General features: G+C 39.6%; 1 long non-coding RNA gene across 1 annotated transcript in view; it reads left to right on the top strand.

Annotated features, from left to right (window-relative positions):
• Positions 1-1,051: 1,051 nt before the first annotated feature.
• The window catches only part of LOC139792647 (uncharacterized), a 100,923-nt gene continuing 74,592 nt past the window's right edge, over positions 1,052-27,382 (top strand). The window contains exons 1-2 of the long non-coding RNA XR_011724329.1: positions 1,052-1,562; positions 21,499-21,610. This is a non-coding gene — a long non-coding RNA (uncharacterized lncRNA). The remainder of the gene's footprint in view (positions 1,563-21,498; positions 21,611-27,382) is intronic.

Below are 27,382 nucleotides of genomic sequence, written 5' to 3'. Positions count from 1 at the left end.
TAGACAGAAGTGCTGTTTGTTTCAAGGTGTTTTGAATGGAGTACCTGGCACACTTCCAGCTTCTCTCTAGTTGGTCACTGGCTGGCTTTTTAAAAAAACTTAATTTAAAATATTAAGTGAGTGTTTTGCAGAAGCACTCAATATGGCTTCAGTGTAGGACTGGAGTCTCTTGACACTGGGTAGTATTTGTGATCTTTACTCCGGGAGAAGAATAATTCTGTGAAATCTTGTTACTCCTTGTTGCCAAAAGTAAAGTTTGTTTTGAGCACTTCCAGTTTTAGGGAGTGGGGGGAAAAGAAAGGTTGACAATAAGACTGAGTTTTATTTTGAAGCTTCAGAAGACAGGGACAGAATAAATATTTTTTTTTTACATGTAAGATTTTCAATCCAGTTTCATTCCTGTTTTGTTGGTGATGGTTGAATATTCGTGGTTTAGCAGTGCTACTGCAGATTCACAATAGCAAAAAGATTCTTCCTCCAGGGGCTTACAGAGTAGAGCCACAGTCTTGCAACTTGTGGCAGGACAGGGAGGTGTTTTTCTCTACTGTGGGACAGTGACAATTCATTTTAATTACTGTGCAAAGCAAACACAGTTCTAAAAGTCTACTTTCCATTCCCTTCCCCACTTCATGTAAAAGCTCTGCAGTTTGGCCTGAAGTAAATAGGCAAGGAAAGAAGGTATCAAATTTTACAGCCTCTGCTATCATGTGCTGATGTTGCTTCTGAACCCAGCATGAAGGAGCCATCAGAGCGATCTTCTAGAAGCAGAAAAGGGGAAGGAAAGAGTGAAGTTTCCATAGCTCTCTAAATCTATCATAGACATAGGATCCATTCTCTACGTTAAAATGCAGTTGCAGAATTATTATAATCAAACTTTGTAACTCTTTGTAACCAGGAGACTGGTTTGTGTGCCGCCCTGCTTAATTCCTTGCAACCTTTTCTGCTAGGCATTCTGCTTGCCCAGAGAGGAAAACATCTCTCTCCACACCTTGATTCAGGTTTCTCTCCTACATACATCCACTGCTATTGTCAGCTTTATGAAACACACTCCAGGTGGTTTCAAGAGTCTTCCTCAGACAGCCACAAAACCAAAGTGCCTGTTTCTGGTGCAGCAGCACCTTGGGAATGAGGAAGGAAGACTGAGCTTTGCTGGTAGTGATAAACTCGAATGATGAGTGTGGGGAATCCTGCAAAGACTAGAGGAGCATCTCAGTTTGCAACCAGTGCAAGGGTATTCCTGAATTCAGATGAGGATTTCCCAGACTGCCTGGAAAGTCATGAAGAAAAACTGGAACCAAAGAATGAAAAGACACTGCAAATCTTAGAACAGGATGGACCAGGTTGTCCTTGCTGTGTAATTTGAGTTGAGTTGCAACAGCTGAATCAGATTTTTGAAGGCATGGAGGAAGGCATCTTTCAGTAACATATTCAAAGAGAACTTTTGCAGAAGTGGTGCAAAATTCTGGGTCACTCACTTCTGGAAATTAATCAATTTTGGACTGTAATAAGCAGCCTGTTCTGCTACAGCTGCTGAACACAACATGTATGCTGCCCTGCATATGGTAAGTCTATATCCAGATGTATTTCTTGTGGAAATATTGTGGTTATTGTTATGGAAGTAAAAACCACTTTATCCTTGTAGTATAGTAATTCTGAAAAGTTTTTTTTTTTCCTTACACAGTAACTCTCTCCATGCCTGCCCCATTAGGAAATCTTAAGGCACTTCAGTAAGAGTTTTCACTTGTAGTCAAGAATGGTAAACCCTGTATGATGATAGCCATTTATTGGAAGAATAAATAGGATGCCAGGTGGTCTGTGTGGATGATTTTGCCAGGTTTGGGAGAAAGGACCAAAATCTGGAAGAAGTTGCTATAACAGAAACTGTTTAAATATGTTCAACTATCATGTAGAGGGTTTTAATTATATTTAAGTGAGTTCAGATGTATTTGAGGGAATTATGTCTCTAACAGGGAAAGATCAAAGGTGGTCCCCACTACTTAAATACACACAGTCCCAACTCTTTTTTTAGTCTCTGATGGCATGCTCTCCTGGCTCTGTGGAAAGGAGGGTCTGTGGAGGTTGCTACCCTTCAGTCATCTACAGTCTCTGTGTTCTGCCTTTTCTGATCTTCCAGGAACTCTTCACTTGGACTGAAATGTGAAAAGAGCATGTGGTGTTATTCTTCCTTTCACCACACCAACTCATCTAGTTGAGAAAGATGGGAAGAAATATTAATGGTGTACTAGTGGTGGAGACAGAGTGAAGAGACCAAAACCCATCTCACTACAACCTCCTTTCAGGTAGTTGTAGAGAGCAATAAGGTCTCCCCCCAACCTCCTTTTCCCCAGGCTAAAAAATGCCAGCTACTTCAGCTGCTCCTCGTAAGACTTGTTCTCCAGACCCTTCTCCAGCTTTGTTGTATTTCCCTGAAGTTGCTCCAGCACCTAGATTTCATTCTTGTAGTGAGGGGCCGAGAACTGAACAAAGTATTTGAGATGCAGCCTCAACAGTGCCAAGTGCAGGGACATGATTACTTCCCTTGTCCTGCTGGGCATACTCCCCCTCATACAAGCCAGGATGCTGTTGGCCTTCTTGGCCACCTGGGCACACTGCTGGCTCATATTCAGCCAGGTGTTCACCAGCACCCTCAGGTCCTTTTCCTCCAGAGAGCTTCCCAGCCTCTCTTCCCCAAGCCTGTAGGGGGTTGTTGTGGCCCAAGTGAAGGATGTGCCCCTTGGCCTTGTTAAACCTCATACAATTGGCTTAGACCCATAGTTCTATCCTGTCCAGGTCCCTTTACAAAGCCTTACTACCCTTTGGCAAATCAGTGCTTCTGCCCAACTTGGTGTTCTCTGCAAACCTGGTGAGGGTGCACTTGGTCCCTTCATCCACATCATTGATAAAGATATTAAAGAGAACTACCCACAGCACTGAGCCCTTGGGAATCCTGCTTGTCACTGGCCACCAGCTGGATTTAAGTCCCTTCACCACAATTCTATGGGCTCAGCTGCACAGCCAGTTTTTTTATCCAGCAAAGGGTATGCTTGTCGAAGCCATGAGCAGCCAGTTTCTCCAGGAGAATTTTGTGGGAAACAGTGTCAAAAGCTTTACTGAAACCCAGGTAAACAGCATCCACAGCCTTTCCCTCATCTACAAAGTGGGTGAAGCAGGGCCTGCCTTTCATAAATCCATACTGACTGGAGCTGATTGCCTGGTTGTCCTGTACATCCCGTGTGATGGCAGTCTGCTCCTTAACTCCCCTTGGCACCAAGGTCATTCTGACAGGCCCTGTTGTCTCCTGGATCCTCCTTGTGATCCTTTTTTGTAGGTGGGTGTCACATTTGCCAACCCCCAGTGAACCAGGACCTCCCTGGTTAGCCAGGACTGATGATTAATTATGGAAAATGGCCCGGGGAGCACTTCTGTCAGCTTCCTCAGTACTCTTGTGTGAATCCCATCTAGCCCCATAGACTTGTGTGTGTCTAAGTGGTGTAGCAGGCCACTAACCATTTCCCCTTGGACTATGGGGGCTCCATTCTGCTCCCTGTTCCCTCTTCCAGCTCCAGGGACTGAGTACCCAGAGAACCACTGGTGCTGTTAAAGGCTGAAGCAAAGAAAGTATTAAGTAACTCATGCATTTCCTCACCCTTTGTTACAATGTTTCCCCCTCGTCCAATAAAGGATGGGTAGTTCCTTGAAATGTGGCATTCTCTGAAAGCAGCATGACACAAATTGTTTGTTATTATATTATCTGAGTCTGCTGACTCAGACTCAGACCTCTGACTACTTTTGGAATTTTTTTCCTTTCTGCTGTCAACATTTTTGTGTCATCACATCTTATGTGCAATACAATTTAAAAGCAAATAATTTTCAGGTGATCAGGGAGTCATAATTGTACTCCTATTTTTCTAAAGGGCTCCAAGACCTGCGGATGTCATCCGCATGTGCCACTGAGGCTGACTGGAACGGTAGGACAATTATAAATATTTCTTAAGAAAGCCTTTGTTTTTGAGCCTGGAATTAACAGGTGCTGTAATAGCCCCATGTCATGTCCCCTCTTCTGTAATGTGCATACAATGATATCTTTCTCTTCATGACACAAAGATGATGTGGAAATGAATCACTAATGTTTTTAACACATTCAGATGTTGTTGTGATGAGCACTGTAGGAAAACCCACAAGCAAATGAATAATTCATTGTTCAAATCCGGCTCTGAATAGTACACAGCAAACAAGACATGAGACTTCATACTGAATCCTAAGAATAAGGCCAAATAATTAATGATCATTTGTTTAGTTATCACTGTCCATTCAGAGTACTGAAAGGGTATGGGTTCCTGTGAAAAGACTGCGGTCATGTACTAAGGGATAGTGTATTAGTGTATGATTGGAAAAGATAATAAAGATAAAATAGCTTCTTTTTTCTTTTATTTTTTCTATTTTCTCACAGTCACCTTGAGTAGCAGTTATGATGTGTGCTTCAGAACAAAGATGAAGTTCATTAAGCTCTCTAAATTGCCTGATATTAAGTCTTTAGGTCTCCCTTTACAGTGACTTGAGAGTATTTAGGAATCCTAATATCTTCTTTAATGCTATTTTCATAGTTTCCTGCACTCAGTGAATTAATTGGTGCTTAGGCATCAACTGAAGTCTGTAAAACCCTCTCTGATCACTGTGGAACAGTCTCTGGATATAGTTTTTTAGTTTGGTTACATCTCTTGATATGAAATGATCTTAAAAGGAACTAATGGAAGAGGAGAGGTAACTCCTCTTGCATACCAGTTGCATTTTGATGGAATCACAAGTACTGGAATAGTTTGTGCCTGTGTTCAACCTTGTGACCTTCCTTTGGATAGTAGCTCTCAATGTTTACACTTTGGAGAGAGGGAGATTTTTGAAGCTACACTACACAGAAATATGTCAATACCTCAGGCTGACTGATAGCTCCTCTAGCATTCAAAGTCACCTACATTTTTTTTTTTTCTATTCCTGGAGCATAAGCCATCCATAACAAATAATCAATTCCACTCTGCAGAAGGACTGATGTTTTGTTTTTTTTCTCCCAGACATTCCATCCCTACTTTCCTGACTGAATCTTAAAAATCCATTCACATAATTTGATAAATTCAAAATACTGAATACACTGAGGGAATTACATCAAACTTTTTGCATTTCACTGCTTCCAGTGAAAACACAGCTATTGACAATGCAGCATTAGAGGTAAACCAGCATTTCTGTAAAAATACTTGTGATTTGTAGTTGCCATTTTTAGAACCTTTTTACTGTTTTTGAAGTAGCTTTTGTAGAACAGTGATTTATAGTTTAAAATTGAGGGCTTCATGATATGCTCTGGAAGCAAAAGGTGTTTGATCTATTTATTGGTCCCTAAAGATGAGTTTTTAACTAAAAACCCACAAAGGTGCTGAGCTGTTGGTTTAATTTCGAAAGAGAGAGTGTCCACTCAGCTTTCTGTTTATTTCCAGTAAAAATTGCCTTCCAGATTTTGTTTGTATGTGTTTAACAAGATGTATTTAGTCATTCTGGTAGTGAGACATCAAAAATATGATTTGAGTGATCACTGACATCCATTGGTTGCTTCTATAAATCTATCTGGAGATCATGAATAGTGTCAAGGCACTTAGGGAAAACTTTGTAAATGGGAGAAAGTCTCTTAGGGTCTTGTTTTTCAGAAATACTGGTCTGACCATGCCATAAGGCCTTTGGTCCATGTGTAGCAGTCACCTCTGGGGGCAGACTGTGTTTCATAGGTTTTTCTTGAGACTACTACACCTTATTAATTTATTTGCATTCTCAAAGACTCTAGTAAATATATTCCACTTATTCTGTTTCAAAATATACTTTCTATTTAGATTAGTATTAACATAAGCTGCACACATATTTAAAACAATCTGGAATGAGTGGCTGAGGGAGCTGGGGGTGTTCAGTCTGGAGAAGAGGAGGCTGAGAGGAGACCTTAGAGCTCTCTTCAGCTGCCTCAAGGGAGGTTGGAATGAGGAGGGAAACAGCCTCCTCACAGCTCCTTAGGGAGCTGTGATAGGACCAGAGGGAATGGATGGAACCTACACCAGGGCAAGCTTAGGCTGGATATTAGGAAACATTTTTTCACTGAAAGGGTTGCCAGATGTTGAAACAGTCTGCCCAGGGCAGTGGTGGAGTCACCAACTCCAGAGATACTTAAATAACATGTAGACCTGTCCTTAAGGACATGGTTTAGTGGTGAACTTACAGTGCTGGTCAAAGGTTGGGCTGGATGATCTGAAGGTCTCTTCAAACTAAAGACATCCTGTGATTCTGTGACCACATACTCAAGTGTGGATGTCCTTTAAGAATGTTGAGAATTTGTGTGAAATTCCTCAATCAGGAGGACAAGACCCCACAAAACTCTCAAAAGCAGATATCTTTTCTTCTTTCGTGGCTCCTGTCTCCTTGCTCTTTTCTTCTTTGGCTTCAAAATTTAAGTGTAAGACCACTGGGTACAAACATGTCCAAGAGACAGACACATCCAATAGTGGTACAATACCGTTAGTAAGTTTGATAATAGAAATTGTGGCACACCCATGTTTAAAAACAAAACCAAATCACGTTTGAAAAGCAATTCTGTATTTAACACTTCTGGAACAATTTAAAAAAATGCTGGTTCTTCAGAATATGAGTGCAAATTTTGATAAAAAGCCATGCAGAATAACTGAGTGATTAAAAGCAAATACAGAATCAAATAACAAAGGATCAATCTACATTTTAGTATTGTGGAAAAACACGAACCTTAAGCACATTAGCAAACTGAGAAATGTAGTGAAAGAAAGAGACTTTCTTTCCTAGCTTCTAAAACTTATAAAGAACAGTAAACACTTTTACACTTTAATTTTTTTTTTCTTTAGTTATGTAATCCTTTCTATTTTATATAAAATAGAAAACTTTTGAATGATCACAGAATCATAGAATGGTTTGGGCTAGAAGGGACCTTAAAGATCATGAGTTCTAATCCCCCTGTATGGGCAGGGACACCTCCCACTAGAGCAGGTTTTTCAAAGATGCATCCAACCTCTCCTTGAACACTTCCAGAGATGAGGCATGCCAAACCTCCATGAGAAACCTGTTCCAATGTTTCACCACCCTTGTAGTGAAAGAATTTTTTCCTAATCTCTAATCTAAATCTCCCCTCTCTCAGTTTAGAACCACTGCTTCTTGTCCTATCACTGCACGCTCATGTGAAAAGTCCTTCCTCAGCTTTATTGTTGCCCCACTTCATGATGAACTCAGCTTTTTGCAAAGATGGGCCAAAATATTACATTTAAAGGTTGATACATCCAGGGAGTTCTAAGTGTGGTAACACTGGCCTGCTACAAGAGATGAGTTTTGGATGTTAACTTATATTTACTTCCATCCTTGTCACCCTTTTCTTAGGGCCCAACTTAATTTCTAATCTGAATTCACAGTGGATCCAGGACAATCTCACTGCCAAAGGTTGTTTTCAAAAACTGGAGCCAGAAGGTGGAAGGTATTGGAAGCAACTTATGATGGATCTGAAACTTGAAGACAGAAGGTAATGAATTTAACAGGTACCTGAAAGTGCCTGCACCTTATCTTCTGATGCCAGTCAGGGCCTGAGATAGAAACTACTGACTAGTTCTCATTTTTTACTTGTGGATCACAAAGCATATTATAACCAACTAATTAATTGTGGCTGCTATGTGAAAGATATACGTAAGCTAAAATGTGGTTATTTTAGGCCTGCGTGAACGGAAACACAAATCAACTTGGCTTGCACTGTAGGCAGAAGTAGTGTCTGGAACAGAAACCAGAGGTCTCCTTTCTCCTTGTGCTCAGCTGACCCAAGAGTGTGAGAAAGTTCATTCACACACCCATAATTCTGCCTGCTGTCAAAAGTACTTCTGCACTCCATTTTAAGCCTACTTCCCAAAGAGAGCAAGACTTTTGCCTTACCCTCTCCTCTGCCCCCTCCCCCCGCTCTTTTCACCGAATAATCTTCAATTTTCTTGGCCAATTGCAGGAGGGTTGGGAACAGTTGGAACTGAAAGGACTAAAAATGTTATGGAATAAAGGACTGGCTAGAGGAGTAAGGTAAAGTAGTTCTGCCTGAGACATGTGAGCCGACCACGTCTCTGTTTAGGCTGAGAGCTTGAATGAACCTCTTGAATCAGAGCTCAGGACATGCCATAGGAGTTCCTGCCTCTGTGCCCAGCTGGGAGTTAGCTGATGGGGAAGGGATGTGGGGAGCATTTTTGAAATGGTGTCACTGGAATAAAGGTGGCTGGGAATTATAATTAGCCACAAATTAGAAATGTAGGTTCTATTACTGCCACTGTTTACAGAACAGCTTGGAGCTATTCTTTCTGTCTGTAGTAATCCATTTAGCCTACTTGGCAGTGTATTGTTACATTTTTCATTAACATGGCAAGTAAAAAAACCACACTTTATTTTCTACTGGAGTTGATAAAAGAAGAAAATTATTTAAAATATGGAAGTCTGAGCCTCTTCAAGGGAGTGTTTCTTTAAATAAATACATAACAACATCTCAAACTCCAAGACTTTTTTTTTTTTTAATCTTCTAAGTAAGTGTTCTTTGCAGTTATGTCTTTCATCTCATGGGAACTGCCTGCTCCTTGTTTTAATCCCAAAACATCATCAAAGTCAATGGGAAAGAAGAAGAAAATCTAAACCTCCAAAATAAAAGCTCAGTGTATTGTGATTGAACTGGGCAAAATTCTATCAGGGTACTTTTACATTTTGTATAAAGAAAGATGTAATGTTAGAAGAAAAGAATTTCCAGAGCTGGACATTTTAACTGCATTTGAATATGGATATAGAATTCTTACTCTTTTCATCAAGAATCACACATGAAGTTTGTGAGGAAATATGGGTGATGTCTAATTTTGCCTTTCACTGGAATACAACACTGTAGCTCTTTGGTGCAGAAGGAAATTAGGAGTGCATAACAGAAATATATCCCTAGTCCATTTGGAGAAGAAAAATTAAGACTGTCCTTCCCAACCCTCTGGAAAATCTGCTAACTTGATGTTCCTTAGTCTAATGGAGCTCTCAAGGTCATCAAAGTAATTTTTCTAAGCTTGTTGTCTTAGTATTCTTAGAGATGATAGCATCATGCCCATTATCTTCTAGTATTAAATTTTCTTTTTTGCTTCCTGCAATTTAGATCCCATTGTCTACTAATATTTTCTGTATATTTTTTTAAAAATAAATCAAATAACACTTCCTATGTTGGCTCTGGAGTTAATAAAAATCAGACATGCAGCATTTGGGACTCTTAAAATAACATGTTTTAATACAAAGATGTGAGATATCTTTTTGAAATCTGTGGTGGATGTTTGTTTCCTGCTGGGCTTAATTTAGGAATCTAGTGCTAGCATTAAACGAAGGGGAAAAATGTTTGCTCTTTCATCTGTGTACCACATCCTATCCAAAATCACAAACAGCTCCTTTAAATTTCTGATCTTTGTCCCCTGCTGGATGTGCATAATACACATGCCTCTCTGACATATGAGACAGGCAGAGACTTAAGCAAAAAAAAAAAAAAAAAAAATTAAAAAATTGGTAAGCCCTGTTTATGCTTTTTGTGTCATAATCATCTGCAATTTGGGAGAACGACAAGTGTCTGAATCTGTTTTAATTTAATAAAGGTGCAGCCTTTTCTTTTTCTGAAGAAACCTCTTTGTTACCGAGTCAAACCTCTAGATTGTATTGGTAAAGAGAAACACAGGTTAAAATGTTTGAGGAATAATTACCTTCCCCATAGCAAGGGACCATTTCCCTTATTTTCATACTTCCTTTGAATACAAAAGTAAATAACTTAAGGTATATCACCTTAAATTACAAAACTTACCAAGGTCAAACCCAAAAGTGAATCTCAGTGTTGAAAACCTGGCTGTGTAGCTCTCCTAAACCATGCCATGTAATATGCACAAGGACTTCTGATTTTGTGCAGGCTTGTGTGAAATTATGTGGCTTTAGACATTTAACTGCTTGGATCACACCAAAGAGCTGGGATCAGAGTTTAAAGAAAGTTTTTTGTTTGATAAAAGTTCATCTTTGTTTGAAAAATCATCTTGGGCCCATTGTGCTATAGTAGAGATTACACATGAAAAGCATATTTTAAAAGAATGTTGTTAAGTTGTTAAATTTGACACTGAAAAGAGAATAAATATTGGTCCTGTAATCCCAGTTGGTAACTTGTATGAAGGCATTATGATACAAATTTTAATTATATGCTTGCATATCTTTTTCTCTGTAGTTTCTCTGCCTCATTTACATAAATATCCTTTCTCATCTCTCCCTCCCCTCAAATGGAAAGCACTCTTTAAACTGACAAGCTATTTGATGTTATGTTTTCTCTTCATGAAGTATATGAGCAATTTGCACTAACTGAATGCTGTTCTAGTCCTGATATGAAGGCAAAACAACTTTTTTCCTGCAATTTTCTTCAGCTCTTCAGCAGTTGAGGAACAGAGATTAACAGTGGCTTTTTAGTTGCAATTGCAAGGGACATCCTGTCAGTATGAACTTGGGTATTAATGTATTGAAATTTATGTTATTTTTACAAGGTGTATGTGCACAGACTTTTATTTTCTATGAAGCGGAGAAATCTGGAAAAATTCTGAGCAGAAAAAAAAAAAAAAAAAGAAAAGCAGGCATGTTCACAACCAACAGACCTTTCACTGGCACATTTCCAGTTCCTGATGGAAAGTATGTTCTAAAGCTTCCCAAAGGAAAGGCCACCAGGATTTTATAGCGTATTCTTCAATTCATCTGTTTGTGAAAATGAAAGTTTATGTTTAGCAGAAAGGAAAACTTCAGCCCAGACAGTTTAATTTTGCTGTAAACTGGGCATTTGTAACTGTGGCCAGTTCTGGAGTCCCCAGCACAAGAAGGGCATGGAGCTCATGAAATGTGTCCAAAGGAGAGACACTAAAATTATCAGAGGGCTGGACCACGTCCCCTATGAAGCCAGGCTGAGGAAGTTGGGATTGTTCAGCCTGGAGAAAAGGAGGCTCTGAGGTGACCTTATGGCAATGTTCCTATATCTTCCAATATTTTGTTTCTAAAAAAGCAGGGCTTTTTACATGAATGTGTAGTGAGAGGACAAGGGGAAATGGTTTTAGACTTGAAGAGGGGAGAGTTAGGTCAGACATTAGGAAGAAATCCTTTAATGTGAGGGTGGTGAGACACTGGAGCAGATTGCCCAAGGAAGTTGTTGCTGACCCCTCCCTGGAAGTGTTCAAGGCCAGGTTGGATGAGACTTGAGGAACCTAGTCTGGAACCTCCTCTGGACTCACTCCAAAGTGCAAACTCTTTATGTACAAAAAATGCAAATTAGTTTATCATAAAACAACCAAATCCACCATACTTTCTATTATTGTCTTTTTGACATATTTGTTTAATAAAAGCAGTCCTTTTTACTGTCTTTATAGGAAGATAAATGAGAAGAAAATTTTCTAGGCTGTGAGTAGAACTTCAGAAATGACAAACTGATTAAAGACTTTTAGGACCAGTGTTTTTTAGGAAGATGGATCACTGAAGGTTGTCTCATTGGAAGTGAGACAAAGGTTTCAGAACTTGGTTGTGAAGGAGGGGTTTAGAAACTAAAATGTATAGGAAATTTTGAAAACACTACCTTCAGTCTTCATGTGCTTCAATGGGGCCAAATTTTAGGCAATGAGTGTGTATTCCTACTTTTAATTTAGTTGGGGGCTAGGAAAGTGTGGACATAGTGTATCCATAGTGTGGACAAAGCACGAGGCTTGTATTAAAAACACAAAACCAATGCAGATTTCTTTACATAAAATGGTCTTAACTTTTTTATTTTATGTGGAGAATTGTCAAAGTGTGTAATGTGAATTATATGTGGAAATATCAAGTCATTTAGCTTCAGTGTCACATGTAGTTGAAAATGTGTATGTCTGGGTCTAGTGGCTATTTTTACTGTAGTATTCCTATACTTAGGATGGGAAATATGCAGGAAAATTTAGCTCCTATAAATGAAAATTATTTAAGTTTTTAAGTAGTACTGTCTACAGTTTTGTTCTATCCTGACGTTTTTGTTTTGCTGCATGTTTTCTTAATCTCGAAAAACACAATCCGCCATAAATCCTAAGATTTAATTTCTCAGAGAGTTGTATTTTTGTCCTAGTAAGTTAATTTCATCTTTTGTCTAATAGCTATTGTTATGACATATCTTCCCTGATCCAGGACTTCACTGCTTATTGCTTTGATGAGTCTTATGAAAGTCCCAAGAGGGACAAAACCAAACATGACCCTGACACAATGATATATACAGCCAAATATGACCAAACTGAAACTGGCAATGGTTATACCTCTGTATTGTACTGTGGTATTTATGTAATGCTTTGGGATATCCTGGCAACATTTCATATCTTTTAGTTTCTCCTCATCACTGATATTCTTATAATTTTTTCTGGAAAATATGGGCCAGAAAACAAAAAATTCCACAAAGCTTTTTATGTAATCTATAGAGCGGGAATGTTCTGCATTAGGCCTCTACAGAAAAAGTATTTGGCTTTCAGCCCTATTTTTTCTTTAAACATGCAAGTACAATTCATATTCACCTTGTGTCTATAATAAAATACTCAATTCAAGTTCTACAGTTCATGTGCACAAACTATCCATGTAGGTCTCTGGTACTTCATGAGTGGCTATGTGTAGGTTTGTGTTTGGCTGCTATGCAGATTGACAGAAATAAGGGAAGAAGCCCATAGCTAAAAATTGGCACTTTTACAGCAGGGCAAAATAAATAATCTTGCCTCATGCTAGGCCAGAGGTTACAGACTAAGCCCCTCAGGAACAATGTCTTCTTTTACATAATATAGTTTTGATTTTAGCTGCAAATGTGTGTAAATGTGTATAAGTTATAAATCACTTTTCATGTGGCTCAAGTCCCACAGATTCAAAGTAAAACATGGGTAACATATAAATTGCTAAGTTTTCTTTTCAGTGGACTTCAAATAAAAAGATAGTGCATCTTAAATGGGTGTTGAGGAAGGATAGGAAAATTCTGCTCTGGCAGGATGAAGGAGACAAGAGTGGGAATGAGAAATTACCCTCCTTATATAAGATGGTTGAATCCAATGTTTCAACTAACCCTTAACTTGATTCAGCTTCTGTTCTATGTTAATCTGCTCCTATGTTTGCCTTCAGGCAGTGGAAAAGAAGCATGTCCAACAAAACATGAAGTTATTAATTAATAACATTGTATACTTTTGTTTTGTCCTCTTTTGGTGCATTTAAAAAAATATTTTCATTTTTTTTCTTACATTTTTATTGCTAAAGATAATTTCCATGTTTTTGGGTTTTTTGTTTTTTTTTTTTTGAGCAATCCAAACTCATGGCCAAATTTTTTCCATGCTAAAAATTCTAGATGCTTTGGGTAGTATGTGCTGCTGCTCTAAGTAGCAGTGCCTATGATGGGTTTGTTACATATTTTCTAGGACGTGAAGCTGGAGATCAAGTCTGCAAAATTACTGCTGTGAGCAAAGAAATAAAATCTGTAGAGTTCTGGGCAGCTTTTAGTCTGGTGTCTTGTTACCTGGTGCTTCTCAAGCTTTTGCTTTGAAAATTCAGAGACTGCATATATTGCCTGAATGGTTTACAGATTTCTATTCAAATATGGTTTAATGGGTGCTTGCTTTTCACTGATGTAAGTTTACCCTGTCTTCATTTCCAAAACACCTTTAATTCTTTGTGTTCTTGTCATCTTTTAAAAAAAAAAAAAGTTAAAAAACTGAAAAAAAATAGAAAAAGTAAGAAGAGAGCAAATCATAATAATAATAAAGATAATGAAAAAGTTGTTTGAGGCATTTTTTTGACCTAGTCTTTTTAAAAAAGTATCTCATAAATATAAAGTGAGTGAATCTGTCTTGAAGATATTTCTCTCTGAATATGAGAAAGACTTTAGGTTCAGTATCATTAAACTGTTTCCTTAAATGAGGATGTGGTTTGGAATGTTTTTTTATAGATATGCAGATGTTTTGAGCCCAATAACTGTCAAACATTTGCATGTGAATGAAGTGTTACTGCACTAAGCAGTGAATAGCCATCCAGATCAGTGGAGATAGGATTTATCCTGAAGATCTAAAGGAAACTGCCCTGCAATGTAAACAGAAGTTACAGCTCCAATTGACTAGTAGGGATGTTGTTCATTATTGACACTTTTTTTCTTGTATTCTATCAGATACACAGTAGAACTAAGTTTCTGCTGTCTCTAACCCTCCTGTTTTTTCAACAAAATAAATCAATTTTGAGGACAGAAATTAATACCCTTTTTTCTCAGATAGACAGCAGAACTCACAAGGGAATAATTACAAATCTAATTCAGCTCTTTTAATGACATCAGCCAAATGATTCTTGGATTCAAAGTCCCGGATGAGTTCCTAAGCTTTTTGACTCAAAGCTTCTCAGCTGAAATATATGACTTGTAAATTTTTGTTTTCATTAGATCAAAGAAATTACTGTAATACTAATTAATTACAGGTATTTCTGTTTGTGTAGCCTGCTGAAAGATACATGTGTATTTAGTAGCATGCATTTGCTGGGTGAAATAAGAAATGGAAAGAAAGCTGTTATGCTGGGCCCACAGGAAGAATTGTCTGCAGGGCTGACAAAAGCTTCCAAAAGTTGGTCATCCATGTATGTATTCTCTAGAAGATTTTTCTGTCAGATCTAATCTGATAATCCTGTCATGAGTTTTCCTAATGGGCTGGGTTCCAGATAGATTACTTTATGCCACCATTTATTTTATCTTGTGCATATTCTGTGCACATGAAGATGTTTTTAATTTTTTTTTTTTTTTTTTTTTTTTTTTTTTTTTTTTTAATTTTTTACAGAAATTTGAAATTCGTAGTTGTCAGTGTGGAGACAATGACATGTTTCTACATTATTTTCTTTTTGGAAATGTAATAGCATCCACAGCTTTCCTTTGTGTGGAATACACTGAAAAACTGCAGGTGCCCTCTTTGTATGGTTAAAAGCTGGACTTCTGCTGTCAGGGCAGGGCAGCCATCCCTTCTACCTGTTCTTCACTATTGAATAGAAAATATGTAAAAGGTAATGTCTTCGGTTAGTGCAGTGGTGTTTTGGAAGCAGGGAGGCCACAGGGGTGGCTCCTGTGAGAGGCTGCTGGAAGCTCCCCTGGTTCAAATTCTGGCCCTGCCTCTGGTGAAGGCTGAGCAGCTATGAGAAGTTGAATGTGCCTCTGTGAGTGACATATTTAAGCAAGGGAAACTGAAACTAGAAAAATATGAAAAAGAGGAGAGAAGGAGTTGAGAGAGCAGTGACAGAGCAAACACACCAGGGTCTCACATATGGTGAGGTGGCAGCTGTCCCCCTGCAACCTATGGAGGATCATAGTGGAGCAGTTCCTGAAGGACCACAGTGGGGTCAATGTGGATTTGTAGCCCCTAAAGTGTCACAGGTGGGCAGATGTGAAGCAGCAGCCTGTGCAGGATCACAGAGAGGAGCAGATGTGGCTCTGCAGCCATGGAGGACCCCATGCCAGAGGAGGTGACTGCTCCTGCAGCAGCTGTGACTCTGTGTGCAGCCCAGGTGGGAGCAGTTCCTGAGGGACTGCACCTGTAGGAGGGACTCATGTCCCAGGGGTTCCTGAAGGACTCTGCCAGGAGACGGATCCCACGTTGGAGCTGGGGATGAATGCAGGGAATCCTCCCTCTGAAGAGGAAAGAGTGGCAGAAACACCGTGTGGGGAACTGACCCTAAATCCCCACTCACCATCCCCCTGTGCCCTGAGGGGGAGGCATCAGTGAAGCAATTTGGGCCCAGGAAGAAGGGTGGTGGTTGTGTTTTCTCTTTGTCCTTGTAGATTAAATTAGTTTTTTTCCTTCCTAAGTTGAGTTTGTCTGGATTTTCCCTGTTACCATAATTGAGGAATGAAATCCTCCCTGCCCATGTCTTGTGGATTTTCTCCTCCTTGTCCCATGTGGAGATGGGAAGTGAGTGAGCAGAGGCCTGGCTGATACCAGCTGGGCCTAAACCACGACATCCAGTACCAGGCATCCAGCACCAGTTTAGTTCTTGCCTTAATCCTTTGTCTGTATTGAGTCTGCAAGTTTTGAATGGTCTGTTCTTTAAGTTATTTGCTCTGACATTGATTTAATCCTTGGAAAGTCTCCTCTAGTAAAGAATGCAAGTGGCAGATGCATTTGAAAACTTAGCTGGAAAAGGCAAGAAGAAGAAATGGATTTTGAATGTAAGAAGTATGTGGCTCTCATGTGCCTTGAGTGGAATGTACCTATCTCTCACTTCAGACAAATGTGCAGGAAGAAAAGCTGCATGAATTTGTAGCTCAGAAGACTTAAATGCAGAGGCCTGGCATAGCTCCTCCTGGCTGAAGTTACAGCAGATGGTTCATTGGATCAAAAGGTGTAGTTGCAGAACACCTAAAAGTATTTCCTTTAGCAAGCATGGGTTCTCATAGCAATACAGATGCATCAGCATGGGTTTTGGGGGTGCTGATAATGATAATGCATGTGTAGTATTTCCAGGAATGCTGGGCTGTAAGGAAGGCTGCTATGGCAGATCTCTGCCATGTCTGGCTGGAGTCAAGGCAGTGTTATCCACATACATTAGTTGTTTGGTTATTTAATTGCTAACCCAAGGGATATGTGAATGTTACAAAGCGTTTCTAAGCCTTAAGGTAACATCTATACTTTATTGTAACTCAGGTGCTTTTGAAGGGGTGCTCTGACTGAAGAGCAAGTGGATACTGAAGTGAATCCAAGTGACTACTGAATTATCCCCATGAGAGAGGATAACCAGGGCATGGGCAGAGTCTGGGCTTGGTAGCCTGCTGGTGCCTTGGAGATTGAAAGCAATGGAGTATGGCATGATAAACCAGGGGGTCACTAGTCCAGCTTTCTGCTCAAGGCTGGGACAACTACAGGATCAAGGTAGTTTGCTCAGGAATTTATCCAGTTGGGTCTTGAAAACCTACATGGACAGAGGTGGTAGGATATTCTCTGAGCTCATGTTACATTGCTTGTTTGCCCTCACTGGTAAAGTTTCTCCATATAGCTGATCTGAAACCTTCTCCTTTCATCTTATGCTCATTGTCTCTTTCCTTCTGCTGTGCAATACTATGAAGAGCCTGGCTCACAACCTTTATCCTTTAGCTTTATCTTTTCCAGACTAAACCAGCCCTGACTCCTCAACCTCTATTCGCAAGGTATGTGCTCCAGCCTCCAGCTCCTGACCACTTTGGTGACCCTTTGCTGACCTGCCCCTGCTAATCAATGTCTGTTTTGCACTGGGGGGCCCCAACATTGGACACAGTATTTGACCTAATAAGTAGAAGAAGGATAATTTGTACTTTTGAGTTCCTGGCTGGCTGTGCTGCTCACACAGCCCAGGAAGCTGTGGCCATTTCTGTTGCCAGAACATACTCCTGGCCTTTTCCACACAGCTGCTGCTCAGCCCGTTTGTCCCCAGTCTGTATCACTGCAAGGGCTCCTTCTGATCCTGGTCATCCCCCAGTGGTTTACTTCTCAGGGTGTCCGCTGATCTGAACCACAGTGTCTCAAATTGGGTGTAAGCATATTGCATGGGACAGTGTTGGAAGCCTTGCTAAAAGTGAAGGATGTCTGCTGTTCTGCCTTTCTCCTCAGATACAGTCATTTAATGCCAGAGAGCAGTCAGGTTGGTCAGATGTGATTTATTCTTGGTCTGACTGCTTCCAAACAGCTTCTCCATGTGCCTAGAGTTGTGCTTCAAGAGGACACTCTTCATGCACTTCCCACAAAGTGAAGTGAAGCTGACCAGCTGGCAGATCCCTGTACTGCCCTTTTGGGTTTTTCTGGAGGTGGGGGCAATGCTTGCCTTCCTCCAGGTGTGAGACATCTCTGCTGCTCTCTCTGTCTTTTCTGGGACAAGAGGGAGTGGGTGCACTATGGCACAAACCAGTGCTGTCAACACCCATGGAAGCAGTGATATCTTCACTGCAGTCAAGTTTCTGCCATACCGAAATGATGATTTCTTCTGATACACTGAGGTAGAGCAGAAATGAACTGCTTGTGTGGCACCAGAAAAAAATCCTTGATTTCCTTTTAGTTTCCTTTTTCTTGCTGGATTGTTGTACTGTTGGGGAAGGGAACCTCTGTGCTGATCACATACTAAAATTGTATTTCTTGTTCTGGTTTGCTCAGAAATAAGACAGAATTGTGCAAAACAGCTGTTGTACATAGAGGGGAGAGAGCCCTAGGCACAAGAAAAGTTAGAGGAAAGTGTGCCCCCTTCTATTACCTTTTTGTTTGGTTGGTTGTTGTTGTTTTTTGTTGTTTTGTTTTGTTTTTTTTGGGGGGGCGGGGGGGCTGTTTTTTTGTTGTTGTTTTCTGTTTTTTTGTTATATAAAGGTATTATTTGTTACTTGAAAAAAGCCATAGATCTCTGCCTGCTTGTTGAAGGCACCATGCTGTACGCATGCCCCCCCGCGAAAGATGTTTAATTTTGTATTATTAATTATTAATTATGCTGTACACAGGCTCTGGGTCAGGAGCTGGGTTCCAGGAGGAGCAGGCTGTGCTTGTTTGCTGGCTGACAGCAGCCCCTCTGATCCTGTTTCTGAGGGAACAAGTGTTGGATCAGCAAATGGGATGTATGTGAGAATAACATGCAAATATTGATTTACTGGATACCTGAGCTACTTCTGTGGTTGCAAGATGTCTTCCTTCAGCTTCATGCCTTATGTTGTACCCAAGGTGTAGCTCCCTTGCTCTGCCTTCTAATGCTTATTGTTTGCAAAGGACTGAAGAGTGCTTTAACTTCCAACATGTGAGACTGCAGCCATGGAGTGCTGCTGTGGTAGATGCCAGTCAAAGAGAGATTAGTCCAACCTGTTCCTTCCACTATCAGCTGCATGTTTTATTTGTTAGCTCTCTGGAACCCCAGCACAAGGACTGCCCTTGTGTTTGGCATCTCCCAAGTGAGTGAGAAGAGGAAAGTGTAAGGCTGCTACAGAATTGAAGAGATGGTTACTTGGTTATTTTCCTCTCCCTATTCCTTTCTTTGTCCCTTCAGTAAGTAATTAAGTAAATAAATAAAAATCCTACCCCTTCATGGTTAGTGCTGCACAAAAGGTTGAATTCAGCCATCTCAGTTTGGGCAAAAAGAGTAAAACCACCACTATGACAATGAAATTGTGTTCTGTGTACTTTTAGATGTCAGACTGAAAGTCTGCTGACTGAGGATCTTTCTCTAGCCTAAGTTGAGGCCTACAATATGAGTGGCAGTTTTGCATTAAAAACTGGCTTTACTGTCCCAGAAGTGTAGATTTAACTCTTATTTCAATCTAGATAACACCAGAATTTTTTTGTTTGTTTTCAATTTATAAGATGTTCAGTAACTAGATTCTTTCTTCAACGACTCCTTACTCGATGGACTTTTTTTATTTTTAAACCTAGGCAACTTTTGGCTTTATATATCCCTAGATACTTTTGCATTTTGAAGTTTAATTACATTATGAATTGAAAAGAATTTCAGTCCAAGGGAAGTGGTTAAAACAGGGTTTGCATGTGAGAAAGGGAACTTAATGTCATGCCTATCATGCAGCAATAGGATGAAAATACCCAAGTGCCTGACAATCATGTATTCCATTGCCCTTACTGTCCCACTAGAAAGCCTTCTCAGCTTTCCAAGAACTATGTTTGTTTGTGTAATCATTCCTTCTGCCCTTCCTTCCTGTTTATTTTTGTATTTGTATCTTATTAATTACTCTCTGAATCCTCAAGCGGTTAAATAGAGCTTGTCAAATATGACTATATACCAGAGAAGCTTTTGTCTTCTTCAGTTTGGCTGGCTTCAAATTGCCCCTGTTTTCAAAATCTTCAGCCTGCTATTGTTGTGCAGGTGCAGGAAAGCTTTCATGATGCAGCCTCTCCTTGTCAGATGCCACAGGAACAATAAGCATCATGGAGACCTTCGGATTATTACCCAACCTGGAAGAGTTCCTTCTGCAGTCTGTGATCCCTCTATGTCTTTGGGCCTTCTTGGGTTGCCCTCCAGCTTCTGCAATACTGTTTTATTGCAGCGTGCTACTGAAATGACTCATTCCAGCAGAATGTGTTGCCCATGTTTATTTCAATGTTTCTTGCTGCTGCCTTCAGTCACTTGCTGTACTGAAAATGTCCCTGTAGATACCAGAACTCTTGTCTCTTAGAGTTCTTCAGTTTAAAAAAGCAAATGTGGTCTCCAGCATAAACTTTTCTAGAAATTTTTTTTTCTGATTTATTTCTACATTTACAAAGTCAAATTGTCTTCAAAGCAGTGGTAATAGTCAGAATGTAATTTCTGTAGTTGGAGAGTACTGCAATTGTAAGAGAACAACACCTTAGTTTTAACTTATATAGTCTGAAAAAGCCCAAGCTTGCCTTGACTCTTACTTTTTGTTGTCAATTATAATCATGTCCCCATACCAAACTGTGATGGCTTCATTTGTCTGTTTTATTTAAAAATCTGCTGTGTGTCAAATCCTTTTTCCCTTCATCATGCTGATACTTCCTGGCAATTGTGAACAGGATATAAACTCATTAAAAGCCCTGAATTAGTTCTTAACTGATGTTTACACAATAACATAATGCAGAACTGTGCTATTTTAATTTCAACAAATTTGTATATGCTGTGGAAACCACAAGATTTGTGAGAGGAAGACGATGCCTTGGAGAACAATCCAGAATTAGCTGGCCATTTGCTACTGAGATACTACAGAAACCTTGGGGTCAGGCTGGCTTCATTTAGTGCTACAGGAGGCATGGGCTGCTGAATTTTTAAGGAACAATTTTCTCAGTTGCATGCTTGCCTTTGGGTGGCCTCCTCAACCATCAGCACCTTATTCTTGTTAGTCACCCCTTCAGGCTCAACGTGCTGGTGTGAGGTGAAAGCAGCAAACACATCTGAAGACCATGAGCACAGCAGAAGATGGAGGGGAGCCAACAAACATGCTCAAGTCAACCCTGGTTTGTAGAAAGCTTAGGAAGTTAAGAGTAGGCTCCTTAGGAGACAAGTTGCCTCTTTCTTAGCAGCTGAAACAATGAGATACACCAAGGGCTGCTGTCCTGGATTGATTGAATGAATGATTGAATGTGCTGATGCTCTGACACCCTTTGCAGACTCCAGGTTTATTTAGTACTTAGGGTATGTGTCCATACTCTTTTCCTCAATGAGACTCTGGGAAACTGTATGTCTGTGACTCACAGGGCATCAAGCCTGGGCTAATCAGCTGTGTTGACAGGCAGGGTATATTTTGTCAGGCCTAATGCCACCTTAGTGTGGTCATGCAGTTTCCAGAATAATTTGTGTGGGTATGCCCATAATCAGAGGAGTTTAAAGTGACTCTGAATTTCTCTCTCTCCAGTTCAGACTTGTGACCTTTAATGAGACCGTGAAGTAATATCTCTTTTTTTTTTCCTCTGTGTCCCAAAGGCCAATCCAGGACAAGGAGGTTGTGAAGGGACACAAGAAAAGTAGAGCCAAAGTAAGCACCAGGAAGGAAAGAGGAGAGGAAGAAACAAAAACAGCAATAGAAAACTGTCAGGTACAAAGAAAGCCCTTTTTTAACCTAATCTGTTTCTTACAACATTTTGAATATATTTAAGTACAACAGTAAAAACATTCTTTTTCTGACTCCAAGAGATGTTATGTTTGAATTTGCAGTATGCTCCTGCTGTGAAGATTGTAGTCTGCATTTGAGATATGGCAAACTGGAATTGTTTTTTAGGAATGATTATTTTTTTTTAAACAAAGGTGGTTTTTACACTCTGACATATCTTACTTCTTGTTTTCACCTAAGTTCATGTATTAGGGAAAAAAAAAAAAAAAAAGAAAGAAAGAAAGAGGCAGTGTGAGGAGCATGCTGCAGGTGTGCAACAGGGTTGCCTGCTTGACTTATCCTCCCTATTTGGCTGTCTGCTTTCTGAAAGCATATTGAACACATGCTCTGTTGCTGTTGAAAGGCCCCATGAGAGGCAGGAGCTGATTGAAAGCTCTCAGTTATGCTGAAGTGGGTGGCCAAAGCGTTGGAATTGAACAGCTGCTTTAAACCTGCTGAACTTTGTTGTTTGTAAATTATTTTGCATGCCATTTGGAACAAGAATGGTGCCAGAGTTTACTGAAGTTGTAGCTGGGGTTCAAATTGAGCACTGTTAAATACCATTAAGTGATTATCAGATTTTAAAGGTTTCTCTGAGTGGTTTAAAGACAGGTTCTTAAGTTGGAGAGGTTTTCGTTGAAATTATGTTGCCAGCTTTTTTGTCCTTGCAATGTGTTTATCTAAGTTACATGTGGATTTCCCATTAAGTCCTTAACAGCACAAAGAATCATGCAGTGATTGAGCCTAGGATGAAATATCTCTTGAATTTGAGGCTCACTTGCTTCATGGGCAGGAGGTGATACTGCTGTCCCTGACAAAGTATTCCTCAGAAAACATTTCCTGCATGGGTGATGTCAGATGCAACTCACCAACACTTTCTTTATATTTTAGATGGAATAAAGCTACTTAATATATAAGTCCATTTCCCAAATCTTGCTGAAGTAATCCTGTGACTCCTGTTAAGATGAGGGTGCAAAAACTGTGCAACATGGACTGGCTGCAGCCTTCTAGCTGCCTCCTGCTTGCTTGATTTGCACTCTTTTATGGACTTGTCACTGGCTGGCAGAATGCAGGTGAATGAGTATGAGCTGGATGAGGGCACCTGGCCATTCTTTTGAAACTTGGAGAAGTCTCTCTCCCATATTAAGCCATAATTTTGCTTTCCCCAGCAATGTCCTCAGCTGGATCCACAAGACTGGGAATCTTTGAACTTTCAACCTCTTTCTGCTATATATATAAGGGGGATTTTGGCGTTGTAGGAGATTTCTATTTAAAAGGCACAGGGTGAATGTGCTGTGACAGTGACTCATACCTTTGCTCTGTGAGCTAGCGGGGATGTAACTGAACTGGCTCAACATGGGGGTGCTCAGTGCATACTGGCTGGAAACTTAATGGCAAATATCACAGGAGAGAGACTGTAACCCACAAAGTTTGCTTTTTCTGTATTTTGTGCATGGACGTGCTGACACGCTCCAATACACCTTTTTAGTTAGCTGCATTGCAGCTTAAGCTCTTTTTGGAAAGCTGGTAGTGAAGGCAAGGTGAACTGAAGTGCTCATAGATATTTGTCTAGTATAAAGCATGGATGAGAGAGTACTGACAAGAAATGTAATACAATGAACTGTTGCATAAGTTGTAGGAGTATCTTTCTCTTCTGCTGAACTAGGTGGAAAGCTTATGTGCTTGTTAGTGTGAAGCAGGTGGCTATCACTGGAAAGCAGCAATAAAGAAAGCTTTCTGGTCAATTGTTTTATAATGCTGAGCAGGCAGTTCTCTGGTATGAGTCCATACCTTGCTTGTTGGAATTATGTAGAAGGAATTTAATATAATGTGCCTTGCTTTTTACTGGCTGCTTAAAATGCTATCTTAAAATACTATGCAGTTGCTTGGATTAATGGTATTTGTACTTGGAATATGTGACACCTTCAATATGCTTTTATTACCAGTTCAGCATATTAAAAGCGTATGAAAGTTTTGCCTGAGTATTGCAGCTGCTTTTCAGACTTGAGTTTGTACTTTCCTCTGAAAATCAAATTTGTGTGCAGCATTTTCTGTTTTGCATGAGATGGTAAGGAGAAGATGGGAACTTTATACCAGAAGCCAGTTTGCTTTCAAACTAGAGTTTCTAAAAACAGATGCTGATTGACACATGAACTCTGACTGCTACTTTTGCCCTTCATCTGGGGACCTACAAAACAGGGTGTATGTGTTTGTATCTGCTTTCTAGCCTCCTTGGCCATGTCTTTTCTTCCCCTATATATGTTTAATTCCCAAATGTCTAATGCTGCAGAGCTCATTCTGCAGCCTTCTGCTCCATCGAGGCACTAAGTAGGTCACTTTTGCATGTACCTAGCTGCATATTTTCACAAAATCTGAAGAAACTTACTATCTTTGGGTCTCTTAGTCCTTTGTCAAACGTGTCTGAATTTAGTCAACAGGTTCAAAAATTGCTAGGAAAAGGGAGAGGCAGACTACGTATACATGTGTGCACATAGGTAATGAACCCATGGGCTTTGCATGTCAAGGAACACGTACCAAGTACTTTCTTCTGTACACCTGATAAAAATTCCATCAGGTCTGAAAACTAAATTCCACTTAAAGAAATTATTCATTTGTCCTGGGCTTTTTCCAGACATGTTATTTGTTTATTTATTTTGCTTCTCTCTAATCCATCCTCATAAGTGGTATAAGAGAAACACTGACACTCTCTTAGTGGGTGCTACTCAAAAAGTACCTAATGATTTTAATGAATTTTGTGTCTGAAAGTTAGATACAGTATGATTTGAAAGCATTCACCAGTGAAAAAAAGGATAGGCCTTTATTGATAGCTAGTCAAAAGTGAAGACTTAGCTGTAATTATTTACAAATCAATTAATGGAGCTTTCCTCTAACACCCTATCAGTCAAAGACTGGCTAAGAGCAGAGGAGAGCATTGATAAGAATACACCATGAAACAAAATCAATTGTCTTGTGTCATTCTGACAGAAGTGAATTGTATACGTGGATTAACCCAGAATGCAACAGCAAAATGTCCACAGGCTGGAAGATAACCCACTTTTGCAAAACAAGGTTGTCATAATATTCTTTCATAACTGATGGCAAGATTAGAATTTATCTACCATCACACCATCACCATGGAAAGAATCAAAACAGCTTTTTTTTTTTTTTTTTTTTTTTTTTTTTCCCCCAAATCTTTAGAGCTACATTACTTTCCTTGGACCTGGAATCTGTTCTTAATGACAGCTAATTTAAAGAAACTACTTATGTAGCCTGGACTTTGAGGTCCTATTTTTATGATTGAGGTGATATATATTGTGAGTTAGCTGCGTCAGTTGCATTGGTAGCCACTATGTAGTTCTTACAAAGTATTGGTGCAAATCTGTTTCTGGTGCCATGAATTCTGATGCAATTTTTTTTTATCTTATCTTTTTTGAAAGAAGTCTTTTAATTAACATATTATTGTATACAAAGTCTTCGGTTTGGATTTATTTCTCTGAATGTGAAATTGTGATTATAGCCAGGTCATAGTCCTAGCTATAGTATGACTCTGCAAGAGGACAATAGAAAAAAAAAAATCTTGATTTTTTCTCAAAATGACATTTGGAGAAAGTCTGAGTTTTTTCTGTAATTATCAGTAGAACCTTAAGATACTCTTATGGTAGTTTTTACATGGCAAAATTTATGACTATCAGTCTTAGGAAATATTAGTTTATTGTGTGGCTGCAAAATGTGAAATTCTCAAGAAATTCTCAGGATCATACCCAGTTTTTCTTCTCTTTGCACGCAAATCAGTAACAGCAGTGCTCTGAAGTCTGCTTCCAGCTGGGCAGTACATTTTTCACAGCCTTACAATTAGCATAACTTCATTCCACTCGAGCATGCACCAGCTTCAGCTCCCCAATTTGTTCCTTCCCCAAGCTGCTTTTGGGAAATCCTAGTGAAAGAAAACACTATGCACACATTCCCCTTCTCTCCATACCCTTTCCATCTATCTCCCCAACATATTTTGTTTGATCCTAGCTGTAACATGGTTTTCAGAATTTCTGCAGGTTATTTTGTAAATCATCCGAGGAGCGTAGCAGTTGCTTTGCTTGTCTATTCAATTAATTTTTCAGCCTAAGATAACTCTAAAGATTATATCTCCTCTGAGATTTATTGCAATCAGTCTTCCCCACCAAACAGTACAAAAAAGCTATGGCGAGTACAGGGGGATGAATACCTGAGAATTACTTAAATAAGCAGCAGGCCAAACTGAAAAGTAAAACCCAAACAAAAAATATAAATCAAAATGAGGATTATCAGTGACGTTTTGTGACCAATACCAAAGGTCAGCTCAAGAAACTGTGAGCAATGCATCATGCAGTCAAGCGAAAGACCTGGTTTCTGTTCCGGGCTTGGTCTGAACAGATGCGTGTGGTTTGATTTAACCTCCACAGGGAGAAAGCTTTGCATTGCTCGTGGATTTCAAGGGTGACCATATGGATGGAAGTATGTGCTATTCTGTCAGATGTTTGCACCCTGAAATGGGATGATTCTTGAGAGATCGAGTTTCCAGGGACTTTCAAATTCCTGAAAGTATGCGGTGGTCATTTTAACATTGTAAACCCATGAGAAGGTAAAAATGTATCTATTGAGTCTGACAACTCCATACTGAACATACAGGATTCCCGAAGAAACGTTCTGTGCTCTATGGGGCCCTGCCTGTACCTATAGAAATGCTTCAGGTTTTGAGTTACTAAAAGAATTTTCAGTGCAAAAATAAATATATTAAAAGAACAAAAATTAGAGGAGTTGTGGTTGCCCTGGTAACCATAACTGATATTTATCGTATGTCATTTAGTTCTACCTGCTGGCCTCTTAATGTTTCCCTCTACTTATTTACAGTCATAAGTTTTAAATTCTATGTTCTTTCTCACTACTTTATTTCATATTTATCTTTGGTAGTTTTCTCCCCACTGTCACTGAGTTTCTCAAAGACAAACTTTTTACCTTCTTTTCCTCACACACTCCTCTCTCCACAAACAGGGTAGAGTGAAAGGGGCAGATGAAGAATTACAGAACTGAAGTTGACATGCCATCTTCCTTGAAATAAATTCTTAGTGAGAAAATCATTGTCTTGTCTGCAAGAAACAGAACTCTTCATTGAAACTTATTATACTTCTCATACATCAAAATGACACAATGATGTGACAAAAATGTAGACAAGTAGTAACACGAGAAAAATAAAATTACCATTGTTTCCAGCACATTTGACACAAACTTTTCTTAAAATATCAAAAGAAATGTACATATGTTTTTTGACATATGTCACAATCATGGCATTGGTTCAGGAGCACCCTGACATTTGTTGGGATTGTGAGATGCTTTCTATTCTTTCTCCTTCGGATTCAGCTCATGGTCATGGACTGACATACCCTTCTTAAATCTCTTTAAAATGTGTTTTCCAGGCAAGAAACATTCTTCTTCCAGGCAAATTTGACATCAGGTGAAAAAAAGGATGAACAGAGGAAAAGAGGGGGAAAGTACATGGGTAGCTTCAGATCACTGCCTGCCACCATCTTAAACTACTTTTCTCTTACCTTTGGGAGAGGAACATTTGGAAATAGCACATCAGCAGTAATCAGCGATGAGTATCTTGCATAGTAGAATTTTCCTTGGAGGTATACATGTTCTAGATGATTTATTTCTTACAGTTTTAAAGCATGTTATTCTTGAAAT

The sequence above is a fragment of the Heliangelus exortis genome, chromosome 2 (assembly GCF_036169615.1).
Source record: "Heliangelus exortis chromosome 2, bHelExo1.hap1, whole genome shotgun sequence".
NCBI lineage: Eukaryota > Metazoa > Chordata > Aves > Apodiformes > Trochilidae > Heliangelus > Heliangelus exortis.
This window is presented reverse-complemented; position numbering and strand designations above follow the sequence as displayed.